The following is a 13,267-nucleotide window of genomic DNA, read 5'->3' on the forward strand; positions in this document are numbered from 1 at the left end:
TTTATGTTATTGTCCGCTATTGTTTCCTTTCTCCCCATATAATTTTATTAAGCGACTATCTATATTAATCATAAATAACTTTCTTCTTTACGTTGCACTGGTGAATTACTATGTTATTATTTTAATTAGTGTCGACACATTAAAGCTCTTCAAAAGTTAATAATGTAGTAGTTGATGCGAGTACTCAAAAGCAATGACCCTCAAATTGACGTTCTCACAATAGCCCATGATTGTCCATGTTATTGTCCGATACTGTTTCCTATCTCCCCATATAATTTTATTAAGCGAATAACATGAAGCTACTACGCTTTTGCCGGTCATTTTCATTTCAATAGAGTTAAGTTTCATGTTAAAATAAAAGTGTTAACTACACGGTGGCTATCGTTACGGTGCAGTTACCGTAATGGTGCCATATGGCGGCCTTCGACCCCTTTTTTCGTTTAATTTTTTTAGTCCACCTGTGTGATTGACGTATGCTAAATATTTAACTGTAATACAATGGTCCGGTAATTTTAGATACTTACTTATATTTCAAAAAGTAGAGGCGCAGTTAGCTAAATTAAAAACATCAATTTTTTTAAATTTTTCTATTTATCGAAAACATTTTTCATCACCCCCATATACTCTCTAAAACTCATATAATGTAAAGTATCAATAATATAGTTCAAACAACAAAAAAGTACATCATTATCCCTCTCAATGTTAATGGGTTGGAATCCGCAGGGGACAAAAAATAATAGTGTTGCAAGTCATCTTAGTTTCTGATATAAAGGGCATGCTTGCCGATTCTATTCAGCCGATGACGTATTGACAAATGTTGTTCGTTAAATAAATGATTCGATTCTGGTGGCGATTGTACGGCTTTTGTATGTCTAATGTTTACTCCTAAAGTAGTTTTGGGAGTTTGTGGAGTAAATCAAGCTCTAGAAAAACATTGTTATTTTGTCCAGCATTGAATTCTGTGTTTTTGAGGAAAACCACTCTCTTTGGTCAATAAAATGAGTTTATAAAGAATTACAAGGAATTTGTTCAAAAGGCTCTTAATTCAAAGAGTATTTTATCATTCATTAAACAAACGATGCATGCTGTAATATATTTAGAGTATATGGAAAGTGTATTAGAAATAAAGACAAGCATTTCAACATGGAGACAGAAAATAGTAGGAGGAACTACTAGGAACTTGAACAAACTGATTTGAGATAATTACTACTTTAGGTTCAATATATAAATAACAAATATTAGACTAAGCTTTAAGATTTAATTTTTTATTTGGTGTTTTTTATTTCTTTCCTTAATTGTTAAAATTTAAAGTATTGAGTCTCTTTTTGTTGAATCTTGCCAATAAAGCCAATCTTGGACCATCCTTTGCAAATGAATTGAAGATTTATTTCACTAAATTTGAAAAATAGCAGAATATATTAAGACACTACCAACAATTTAAAAATCCAACTAATCTAATTTATCATTTTAGCATCATCTGGTACATTAAAATTATTCATAAAATTAAATACGACGATTTTAATTTATACTTATAAATTAGTTACAAATATAAGCCGTATATCTTAAATCAGTTCTGAATAAGTTATATACTTGTAATGGAATTAAGTTGAAAATATACTGTAAGGAGTTTCCAAGTATCTGAAGCTAAAACGAAATAGATTTTAATGAATTATTGAATGTTGTATTCCACTTGATTTAATAAGTATTATTTTAGGTAATAAATGATTTTACAGGGATATAGTTTGCATGTTGCTGAAAAAATTAGCATTATAATAAGGAAAAATTAAAACTATAAACAAAAAAAAGGGATATATTAATGAATATTGTAGATCCTACAAGTTATAGGACACTAGAACTGGTACTCTCAACAGCTTGGGTTAAAAGTTAGTGTGATCCATTTTACCCAGTTACTACATCTTAATTTTTTATTGTGGAAAGATCTAGTTTTATTTTCCATTAAGAAGACATCTGCCACTAGAGGTAAGGAAAGTACTTTTTTTTGGAAACTAAGCTTAAAGCAGGAAATTTGATCTTGCTTTCTGCCTTTGCAACTCTGTGTTATAGCTTCATTCCTTCCCTGACTTACGTAACCTGATTTCCACCATAGAAAATAGATTTTGTTAGTTGCTAACTCTAAGCATATACCTTACTACACTATTTGATGTTACACTAAAGTAAAATTTAAAATAAGAGTCATTATACAAGTAAAACTGACCTAGGTTTTGAAAAATGCACTGACATATTATAGTCTAAGACTTTTTAGCTTAAACCTTTTTAACTTTATTAACTTTTCCAAAAATGTTAACATAGTATTTTGTTAAGACTAAAAGTGTATAATATATTCGCATTTCTTCTTATTTAAGTATGCCTCATAGAAGAACGCATTATAAATGCGTGTAAAGCAGGTGTCTCTCAAGCCAATATTGCAAAGAAATTTTTTATCGAAAAAAGATTTGTCGTTTCAAAAACTATTAAGAAATTTCAAATTTGTAGTAATGTAGTAAACCTTAAAAAAAGTGGCCGCGACAGAAAAACCTCTAAAGAACTACACCGGCGTAGAAAGGGGATAACTCAAAATAAACCTAAGATATCAGCTCCACAAATTTTGGCCAATCTGGAAGGTACTAGTATGTGCTCAAGAAGAATTCAAAGAGTCTGGTTGAAGCTGATTTGAAACCAAGATGACCTGCAAATAAACCTTTGCTTTCAAAAAAAAGTAATAGGTTATTTTTTGCACATATTAAAATTTTGCATTTTGATATGAGGTAGGTACGTCGACCAGAAGGCAAAAAACTGCATCCTTAATATGTTATCTCGACAGTAAAGCATGGAGGAGGTAGTATAATGGTATGAGGTTGCTGTTCTGCATATGGTATGGGGCCATTATATAAAATATGCGGAAAAATGAACCGATTCGAGTATTGAAAATATTAGACTGCCTTATGCAGATTGGGAAATGCCATTGAAATTTGCGTTACAACGTATGTATGTATGTGTATGTTACCCTAAATATACCGCCAAAATTATAAAGCAATGGTTTACAGAAAACAACATTAAAGATTTTAGATGGCGACCTCAGTTACCGGATCTTAATCCGATAGAAAATTCGTGGGAAATCGTATACAGTTAAATTAAAACAAAAAATATTAGAAATGCGGCATAATTACACGAAGAAGTCGAAAAAGTATAAAAAGTGATCGGTGATCATGTTATCAATAATTTAATTGATCCATGCTCAGATGTTGTTGAGCCGTAATTGAAAACAATGGTTACTGGACTAAATATTAATATTTTATGTTTTATGGTTTTTATATTAAGAACTTTTGCTTTAATTTTGTAAATATACAAAAGTTGCTCCAATTTTGTAGCATTCATACTAAGTTTTTTATATAAGTTTCTATATTTACATAAAAACTGTAATTTATAAACCTTAAATATTGTTAAAAGGTGTTTTCTCCGTAAATAGTTGCGGCTTCAATTTACTAAATTTTATCTTTTCTAAACAATATAATCAAAAGTTGCTTCAATAATTGTGTCCGATACCGTAATCCCTATATATGATAATATTAATTTCAGATGAGTCTAAATAAAACAGAAAAAAGTTTTTCTAAAGAAATTCCTATTTATTAATAATTATTATTGATGAATAAATTAATTGATAATTACCTTAACGACTATTTTACCTATCACATATCACAAGACTAAATAAAAATAAGTTAAAAAATAAATCCATAATTAACTGACCACAATATAAACTAAAGAAATCAAGGATTAATATGCGGTAAAATACATTTTGGTAATTCAATGGTTATCTGTTAAACAGGCAGGATATATTATAATATTAAATAAAATGTTATTCACTAAAAAATTTTGTTAATAACATTTTTAATACACTATTCATTCAAATATATTATTCAAAATCTCGTTATTACAAGACCCTCATATATAAGGCCAGACCCATAATCACCTTTAGTTAGAAAGACGACATTATTAGAACTAGTCTAGGTTTACACGCACCTTTACCGGTGATTTATAAAGATAGCAGACCCAAACCGAAAACCTTCATTCCTATAGGTGCATTTTACAAACCCTGTCAAAAACTAGTCCCTGCACTTATTCGTTATAGAACTTATGGGAAAAGGACCTTTTTCTTTCACGCATTGTCCCAGACCCGCGCATAAATTTTACCCTTATCAATGTTGAGACAGTAAGAAACTATTTTAATTCATCTTAATGGGAAGGTTGGATATATTATAAATTAAGACTGAAAGATGCTACATCGCAGTTCCGGCATAGATTATGAAGTTAAAAAGTTAGGGGAGAAAAAGGTTGTACTTCCGCGTGTTGCACTGATGGATCCAGTTTTTTGAGTTGCACTTGAGAGTTTATTGTTTCGTACTACTGTGCTGAAAGAATAATAAATAGGACAGGTTTTTGATTTCAATTAATAGCTGTTAATAGTTGCTCGATGTGGGAATATTATATAATATATAAGAAACATATCAAATATAGGTTAATACAATAAACCTGTCATGCTCCCAATAAATTAATCAATCGCATTAGACGTAACGCCCCTATTAACCTTTTAACGACACACAACAGCAGGTTGGCGCAATCCAACCGAACTTTTTGACGCCCTTTATTTCTAATTCAAAATGGTTATTTTATTGGAATTTTATGCCCGTTTACACATCAAGTAGAACCAAAAAATAAACCTAATGGTGCGGGCAGGTGATGGGCCAGTTATTTGTATGTGTCAAACACCTGTTTTCTTAATTGTTATCTAATTTGGATGAATTAAGGAGAACACAGGTTCTTTTCAAAAGTTAAACAATAGACCAACCAGGAAGTCTTGATTGATAAACAGATTGAAAAATTACCAGCGTATATAATTTTAATTTTTTAATGAGCAGTCTTTTAATGGTTGGATGGCTGTGACACTCAAAAAATTTGAAAAATATTTTTTACTGATTCTGTTGTCATTCATTAGTAGCACCTAAATATACTAATAAGGAACATAAGTATTGAAAGTACAAAGTTCTATCATAGTAGTAGTCTATTCTAGATAACTTGAGGTATCACGTTGGTTTAACATTGGGTCTAGCACTACTTGTATATATAAATGACAGCATATAATCATTTTCTTAAGCCATTAATATAGTATTTGCTGATTATTATTAATGAAATATTTTAAATGGAATTATTTGCTGCCAGTTTCGAACAGTACAGAAACCATACTAATAAGAATGTTATATAGGTTAAGAAATTTACAAATGCGCAGTGCTAAAAATAATGATACCACAGCTTCCTTTCATCAATGAGTGACGTCCTCCGATCATCCGATAGGTATTTTCTTACTACATTTTTTCAGAATAACAATATCTGCATGCTTTATTTTACTGTCTGACTTTAAATTGTTACCAGTATTTGGAAAAAACTTGAGTACAAATGTTTTAAAATTCCAAAACTCAGTGGCGAAAAATGAAAATTTTGTGAAATGATGAAAAACAATGATGCAAATTAAAGTGATTTTTTTTTACGAAATCTGCTATTTTTAGATGGATGTAATTTGCCATTATGTATGAAATACAATCCTTCCATTGTTCGATATTGGTCTCAGGAAAATGAGCACGCAAGTTTTAAGTTGCTGCATAATCAAGTTCTCCCTACTATTTAAATCGTTCTTGACTTAATCCTAGGATTAGTCTAATTTCAACAAGACGGCTGTCTTCCGCATAACGCGATTATGTTAAAACCTTCTAGATCTAGAGATTTATCTTTAAATGTTTTTGCGAAATTTTATTGCAAGTAATACAGTTGCCCCGATCAAAGTCAGACGCTTACTAATGTCATATTAAAGAACAACGACGTAGCAGTAGAAGGCGAGTAGCAGAGCGCACAAAATGCATGTATGGACGTTGCCATAGTCACCTTTAAGCACCCCTCTATGCCTAAAAATCGATGCCCCAACCTGTATTTTTAAATCTAAAAATGCTATAATCAGTTTTTTAATGGTGGAGATATTATGTGGGTCAGTATTGAGACTACCACTATTCTTAATCTATATAAATAATAACCTATAATCACAGTTTGTTTACTGATATACAACAACAAAAATCAATAGTTAAAGTTTCTGTGATCTTCAGAATAAGCAGTCTCTTCTTGGTCTTTTCATCTCTGTAAGTGACTGGTGCAATCAGTTTTTTGAGGCCTTTTGACATTATAGAGAGTCGGTGGAGCATTTGAATATTATTTAAAAAAATATCGTATAATATTTGATTATGCTTTAAGAACCTTTATATTTTAATTTTCGAAGCCACCAATAATTCATTTGTTTATACCTTGACTAACGTTTTTTTATGTTGCCATAAGTGCCTTCATAAATTTCTAAATTTCATTTTATATGTAACAATGTCAAACCCAATTTATTGGTTAGGCTTCTATATAAATTCTAAGAAATCTAGTATTTAAGTACCTTGTTACGAAACTATACTGATAAACATATAGAATCTTTAAAAAGGAATCATTCATATGATATTCTAATAGAAAACTATTGCTTAGGTTTCCTCCTTGCACATCAAATATAACGTGCAGGTGACCATACGCGTGCGGGTAACCAAAAACCATCTGTCGTCTTAAGATACGATCAACTATGATTAAGATATGTATAAACTCGGTTGATATTGTATACCGTCAAGTAAACTGAATAAATAATTATAATGCGGGGGTGAATTTTTATGAATGTAAGTTTTCATATGTGCGGTTCATATTATAGAGAAATTTCAGGTCTTAGATAAATACGTTTGCATAGGAAGCATCAGCAGATTCGGACTTTTTTTTTGGTAAAATTGACCCAGACGTATTAACGATAAAAAAATGTTTCCCATCCACCTTCCAGTTCTAACAGGTTGTCGCGTTAATAAAACTTTTTACCCTAATGCCGGATCGACTGTCCTGGATTAAATAATTCACATACCCTTTTTTTAACCCTCCCAATAATTCATCTTTATACGACTATACGGCGGTTTTTAACGGGCAGCGTATCGTTTATGGCCAGTTTTTTATACATATTCTTATATGACTCGGGACATGTAAAAAGTGCTTTCTTAAGGGGGCCGGACAATGTACTCGATTTTATGTATTGTTTATTTTGTGGATATGGTTTTTGACCTGGATGCGTCTGGGTAATGCACTAAGTAAAAATTAGGTAAAGACAAAAATTTACTTATGGTAAAGCCGGTACTAGCAGTAATAGTTACTTGTACGAAAAACTATAAATAAATTTAAATAATCTTTAATGGTCTTGAATTACTGATTAACTGCAAAGTGCTATTAGGATGTTTCAAAAATAATGTTCGATCGGTTAATATTTTTAATAAGATACAATAGAAACAAAATAAAAAAAGTAGTTCCTTTCATAACAACATTTCATAAAAAAAAAGCTGACTGTGTAAATTTCATATATTTTATATATATATTTATTATGTATGTAGCGTAATATATATTGTTTCATAGTGGTTGTAATGTTAAAATTTCTTTGTTGTTATAAGTATATTTCCAATATATGTAAATTTGATAAAGTAATTAAAAAAATAAAAGTTACAGCTAAAGAAAAAACTAATTTATAACACTCTTATCAAGTAAAATAGTTCTGTGTTTTTAAATTAAAATTTAAAGTGTATTAAAAATTTAATTAACTTTGGAATTTTATTTTTTTTAGCTAACATTTAAAAAAATATATTTGATAGATTAGTACCAATAGATATAGTGATTAACAGCACCTAAAAAAATTAAAATAAGACATTGGATATTTTTGAATATTTCAAAAGCATTTGACTATCTGAACTATAATATGTCAGCAAAAATTATAATTTCATACTTAGGAAATCATATTTGAGAAATTGCATGCATATTATTTAGTACTAATTTATATATTATTTTTATAATATAGATTGTTGATTTAAACATTATTGTTGAAACTTTATTTCTATATAATAAGATGTAATTAAATAAATAAAAAGTAATATAAGTGTTTTCAATACTTCAGTTTTTTTTTAATTGTGAAACATGGCATGCATTAGGCAAATTAAGAACGACATATTTTTAGAAATTATATTAATACAAACAATAAATAACGCATATGATATTTTTAATAACACATCGATTCACACCTAACTTAAAGTTGTTATTAACTTTAGCAATAAATACATCGACCCTTAAAAACCCGTTAAATCACCCCTGACAATTAACACCACGAACATTGTTGGCAACAAAACCAAAATTAAAAAATTTTCACAGTTTATTTAGGATCTGAATGACCCACTCCAGGTATATTATTTCCGATTTTGTATCGGCAACCATAATATTTGGTTAGGATTAGGCAATGGAGGTTTATTGTCTAATGTATTGTGATTCTAATAGCAGATCCATGCGAAATTTTATTTCACCAACACCGTACGGCTAATCGGATCAGAAAATCTCTTATGCATTAAACGGTTCCGCCAGGGATAATATAATATTCTTGTACAATGTATTAAAATTTCACATCTGTGCTGTGGTGTGTTTATATGTGCATGGTAATCATGGGAATTTGCTTTGCTCAGTTAATATGACCTTGCAAAATATGGTAAAATACCTTCATCGCGTTTAAGATCATTATTATTATTATTCATTTTATACTACTAATTAACCCTCCATAAGCTTTTTAAATTATAAATTCATACTTTCTTTTAGGGTTTTAATTAGGAAATTTAAATTATAGAAACAAGAACTAAATAATTTTTTTTAACAATATATTAATAGTTTATTAATATCCAGGTTTTGCAAAGTTGAGTCATTAATTTTAAAAACTTATCGAACCCTTCAAAAGAAGGTAATATACCAAAAATCACCTCTATAAAAGTTGCATAATAAGAAAGCTACTTCACATTATTGAAAATTATTTTAAAGAAATATTTATTAAGTATAATGGCAATCATTTTTATAAAAAAAATTCAAAATTATGTTCATCAATCTTGGTCGACAAAGCCACGGTTTGAAAAAAAATCCAGGTATCCACGATTTAAATTACATGCATTTTCAATGCACTCTTAAAGCTCTCTCGGAGTATTTACTGCACCATCGTGATCCACCAAATCTTTCAAATAGCCCCACAGAAAAAAATCACAATGCGTTGAATCTAGGGAGCGAGGAGGCCAAGAAATGGGTCCATAGCGCCCTATCCATCTATTCGAAAACTTATTATTAAGATGTACATGAACTTCTCGTCTAAAATGTGGTAAAGCCCCATCAGATAGAAACCATATATTCTGTCTGACATTTAGAGGAACATTAACAATTACGGCAGATTGTGCGGACGAAATTATAAATACATTTTGCCGGTCAGTCGTGGTGGGAAAAAGTTGGGTCCAATAAACATGCTATTTTTCATGACAGGCCAAAGATTTTATGGAAAATTATGTTTGTACCACATCTCATGTAAATGTAGCCACGTCTGTACACAAAATTAATTTCGTAAAATTTTCATTTCTGCCGAACTGTTCTAAAAGCCGCTGGCAAAATACAACTGGTCTAGGGTGACCTTTAGGTTGTAGCGCTTGTACCTATGTATAGGATAATACTGTTCTTGTTGATTTGTTTTACACGCTTTACTATGAGAAACTTCAACTTGAGCTGCTATAGCTCTAGTACTCATTGTTGAGCCGTCTTCAGCTATTTCTAAAATGTCTTCCTTAATTTGTAACATTTCAGGTTGAGCAGCTTTTCTAGCGTGGCCTCCTCGTTGTCCTTTTAAATACCCTGTGTCACGAGGTTTAATAATTAAATTTACAAACAGACGTGGGGCCGGATGATTTCTTAAAGGAAATCTTTCTGTACACAACCTGCATGCTGCGGCTGTATCTTGCTAGTACTATTCATAGGTAAGTATTGTGTCCACATTGTTTTTGTAAACATGGACAACTTTTCCGTGCAAAATATTCAGGCAAATGGAATACGCACTATTAAAAGAATACAAGTGATCGAATCAAAGATTCATATTGAAAACCATACAAAATACAAATTTTGATAAACGAAAAAAGCAGTAAACAAAAAACTGTAAGAATTTGCACAGCATTCGCCGAAAGTATTAAAAAAATCTCTTTTATAATCATCTCTTACATCTGTTTTATTATGCAACTTTTATGTAGGTGATTTTTATACATCACCTCCTTTTGACAAGTCCTACAGGCTATTAAAATAAATGACTCAACTTTGAAAATGCCCTGTAAATCTTATGTTTAACCTTAATGTTGGGCGCCAACATTAATAGTAATTATTAAATTGGTTCTGGTATTTGGTTATACTATATTGCAATTTGTAAAACTGCAGTTATGTTAAAACCATTAGATTTTTAAAAAGGTTTTAATTTATTTATTAACCTTTTTACTAAAAAAGTAGAAAAAACCATATACAGATTTTTATTTATGTTATTTTAGAAATAACAGTTTATTATAAAAACCAAAAAGGTTATAGGCCTTTTATTTTATTTAATAAATTAGAGAATTAAACAATATTTATATGATTAAGAGAAATAGGTAAGAAATTTAATATAAAACAATATAAAAACTTAAAAATTAAAAAAAAATAATAATAATAATTAAATTTTGATTTGTTTCAAAAAATTTACTATAAAATTTTGGGAAATTTATTTCATGAAATCTTGTAAAATGATTTTTACCAATATTTAAATTATTTTTCTATTATACATAAAATGAAATCTGTACTATTGTTGATATGAAAAGTATAACTAACTTGAAAAGAATAACTTTTTTACTAAGAAAATTAATTTTTAAGAAAACTTAAAACTGTTCAATTGATAATCTGCATTGATCATAGCAGAAAAAATGAGCTGAAAAACTTTTGAAAGGTGACTTCATAAATCTATTGATACAATTGAAACTATTCGAATAAGAAATTTTTATTCTCAGTAGTATTCTCAGGTTATTCAATAAAACTCGTATGTCTAAAAAAATACTTCCTGAAAAAAGATAAAAATAATGTTTAAAATTAATAGAAATACTTTAACCGCCTAAAGTATATAAATTATATGATAATGATAAATATTGTATCTATATAGAAAATTAAAAACGTATTTAGAGAAAGATATGGATTTGTATAAGTCGAAAAATAATATTGCTTAACTACGTATTTTAGTTAACAATAGAATCATAAAAGCTATTAAAATGATTAGAGATGAAAACTTATAAACACTAAGTAAAAAAGTATTAAACGTCGGGAAAACTCGATTTAAAGTTGAGAACACTTCTGGAAAAAACTAAATTACCTCAAGTACTAGAAAAAAATAGAAAATGTAACCGCCACATTAACAGGCTCTGCAGAATAAGAAAGGTCATATTTTAACTGCCTACATGGTGTGCGCCAATATTATATTCCTATTTATTACATATAACTTGTATTACTATAAAACGTGTATGTATATCAAAAACGTAGATGAAGATAATGTCAAGTGATTCTGCCAATTCTGAGAAAAATATTTTATAATTATATAAATCATAACATTTTTTTTATGATTATTATGATATTTTATGAACTACCAAACACGCCGGTTAATTAATTAAAATTTTTCTAAAGTTGGAATTTAGTGTGAATAATATGAAGTAAATTCGATTATAGAATACAAGAACTTAGCAAAAAATACCAAAATCTTAATTTCATTAAGACACGTGAGACTGAGGCAATGATTTGGGGCATTTTCACTTGTACTAGACTATATTTTAAGTTAATGAACTTTCATGCCTCTTAACAGAACTAAATATTTACATTTATTAAATCTTCAGAGTGTACTTAGATAATGAGGTACTTACCAAAATAAGTGCAATCAAAATCCAAAAAAAAAGATGACAACTAACTACGAGGATGTACACCACACTTTCCGGAAACGTCAAAAATGCAACTGTCAACTTTTTGAAAAAATAAAGTTTTTAAGACCTCACGCATTCTAAACTAAGCTGACTATTATATACGGCGCAGATCGATTATTCTTTAGATGTTTTCGGCGCGAAATCTACCGGGCGATTGTCACAAGTCCGACCAGACCAGTACTTGGTTACCTGGCCAGGTATTGTTAAAGGGACCCCGTATATCCCTCTCTGTTTCGCCTTTTGTAGGATTTACGATTGTCCTTTTTTACCATTGAGGGGCATATAGGGGGTAACGTATGGGAGTCGAGGCGGTGGTGTGCCGCTCTAATTTGAAACAAATAATTTATTTAAATTAAATGTGATTTTTTTCGATAAGCGGTTTGAAGTGGTAGTGAGGTAAAAGGCAGGTTTTACGAGAACAGTCCTTGAACTGTTATAGATCGTAAAGGATACTGGCGAGAACAATTTTAATGAATTTTAATACTAATAGTTTGTTTTTGCACGTGGCTATGGAAGTCCGGTTGCTCTGCCTAATAAACATTTCAAAAGAATTTGATGAGGCTATGGTTTGTATTTTGTTTTTGCCAAAATGGTTTTCAGAAATTATATATTTTGAAATTATCACAAAAACTTTAAGGTTTAATTTATTTGCTTGTATATGTCCCTCTCATTGGATCAATATTTATATTTTAGTTTTTAGACTCTCAAAACTTTTTTTAAATAGATATTTGAATTTTCTAGAATCTTAATTTTGCAGATAATATTAAGCGTGATCAAACTTTCTCTTTAAATAAAAAAAATAGGTGCTAATAGGAAAATTATATGGTGGCACGTGTGCATCTTTTGACAAAGGGGTTATTAGTACTAATGTTTAAATGATTGAAAATTATATTAACAAAATTTATACAGGGTGTTAATTTGAAAACTTCCCACCACGGATTTATCGAAAACCACTGTTTAAAAAAAAAAACGCCGAAATACGTCAAAAGGTTTGTCAAGGGGGACAACTTTCTAACCTAAAATTACTTCACCCCCTTTCACCCATTGCTCCCCAGGGCCATCCCCTTAAAAATTTTATATGTCAAGGAGTATTGAGTAATAGCTCGTTTAAAAGGTCTTTCGAAGTCTTTTATTTCGACGTTTGATTTTTTTAAATCGGTCGATTTGTTTTTGAGAAAATTAGAAAAATCTTTTCTTTCAGGTTGGGGAGTAAATACAATAGATTTTAAATGACCCCATAGAAAGAAGTCTAACGGCGTTATATCAGAAGATCTAGCAGGCCATTCTATAGGCCTCCTTCGCCCTATCCATTTATCTGGAAACTCGTCGTCTAGCCATTGCCGAAC

The 13,267-nt window shown here is 29.9% G+C and overlaps 1 protein-coding gene across 1 annotated transcript in view; it reads right to left on the minus strand.

Moving 5' to 3' along the window:
• The window catches only part of LOC126734076 (uncharacterized), a 97,477-nt gene extending 85,269 nt beyond the window's left edge, over nucleotides 1–12,208 (minus strand). The window contains exon 1 of the mRNA XM_050437585.1: nucleotides 11,865–12,208. The gene's annotated coding sequence lies outside the window, so the exon portion shown is untranslated. The remainder of the gene's footprint in view (nucleotides 1–11,864) is intronic.
• Between the last annotated feature and the right edge of the window lie 1,059 nt (nucleotides 12,209–13,267).

The sequence above is a fragment of the Anthonomus grandis genome, chromosome 3, assembly GCF_022605725.1.
Source record: "Anthonomus grandis grandis chromosome 3, icAntGran1.3, whole genome shotgun sequence".
NCBI lineage: Eukaryota > Metazoa > Arthropoda > Insecta > Coleoptera > Curculionidae > Anthonomus > Anthonomus grandis.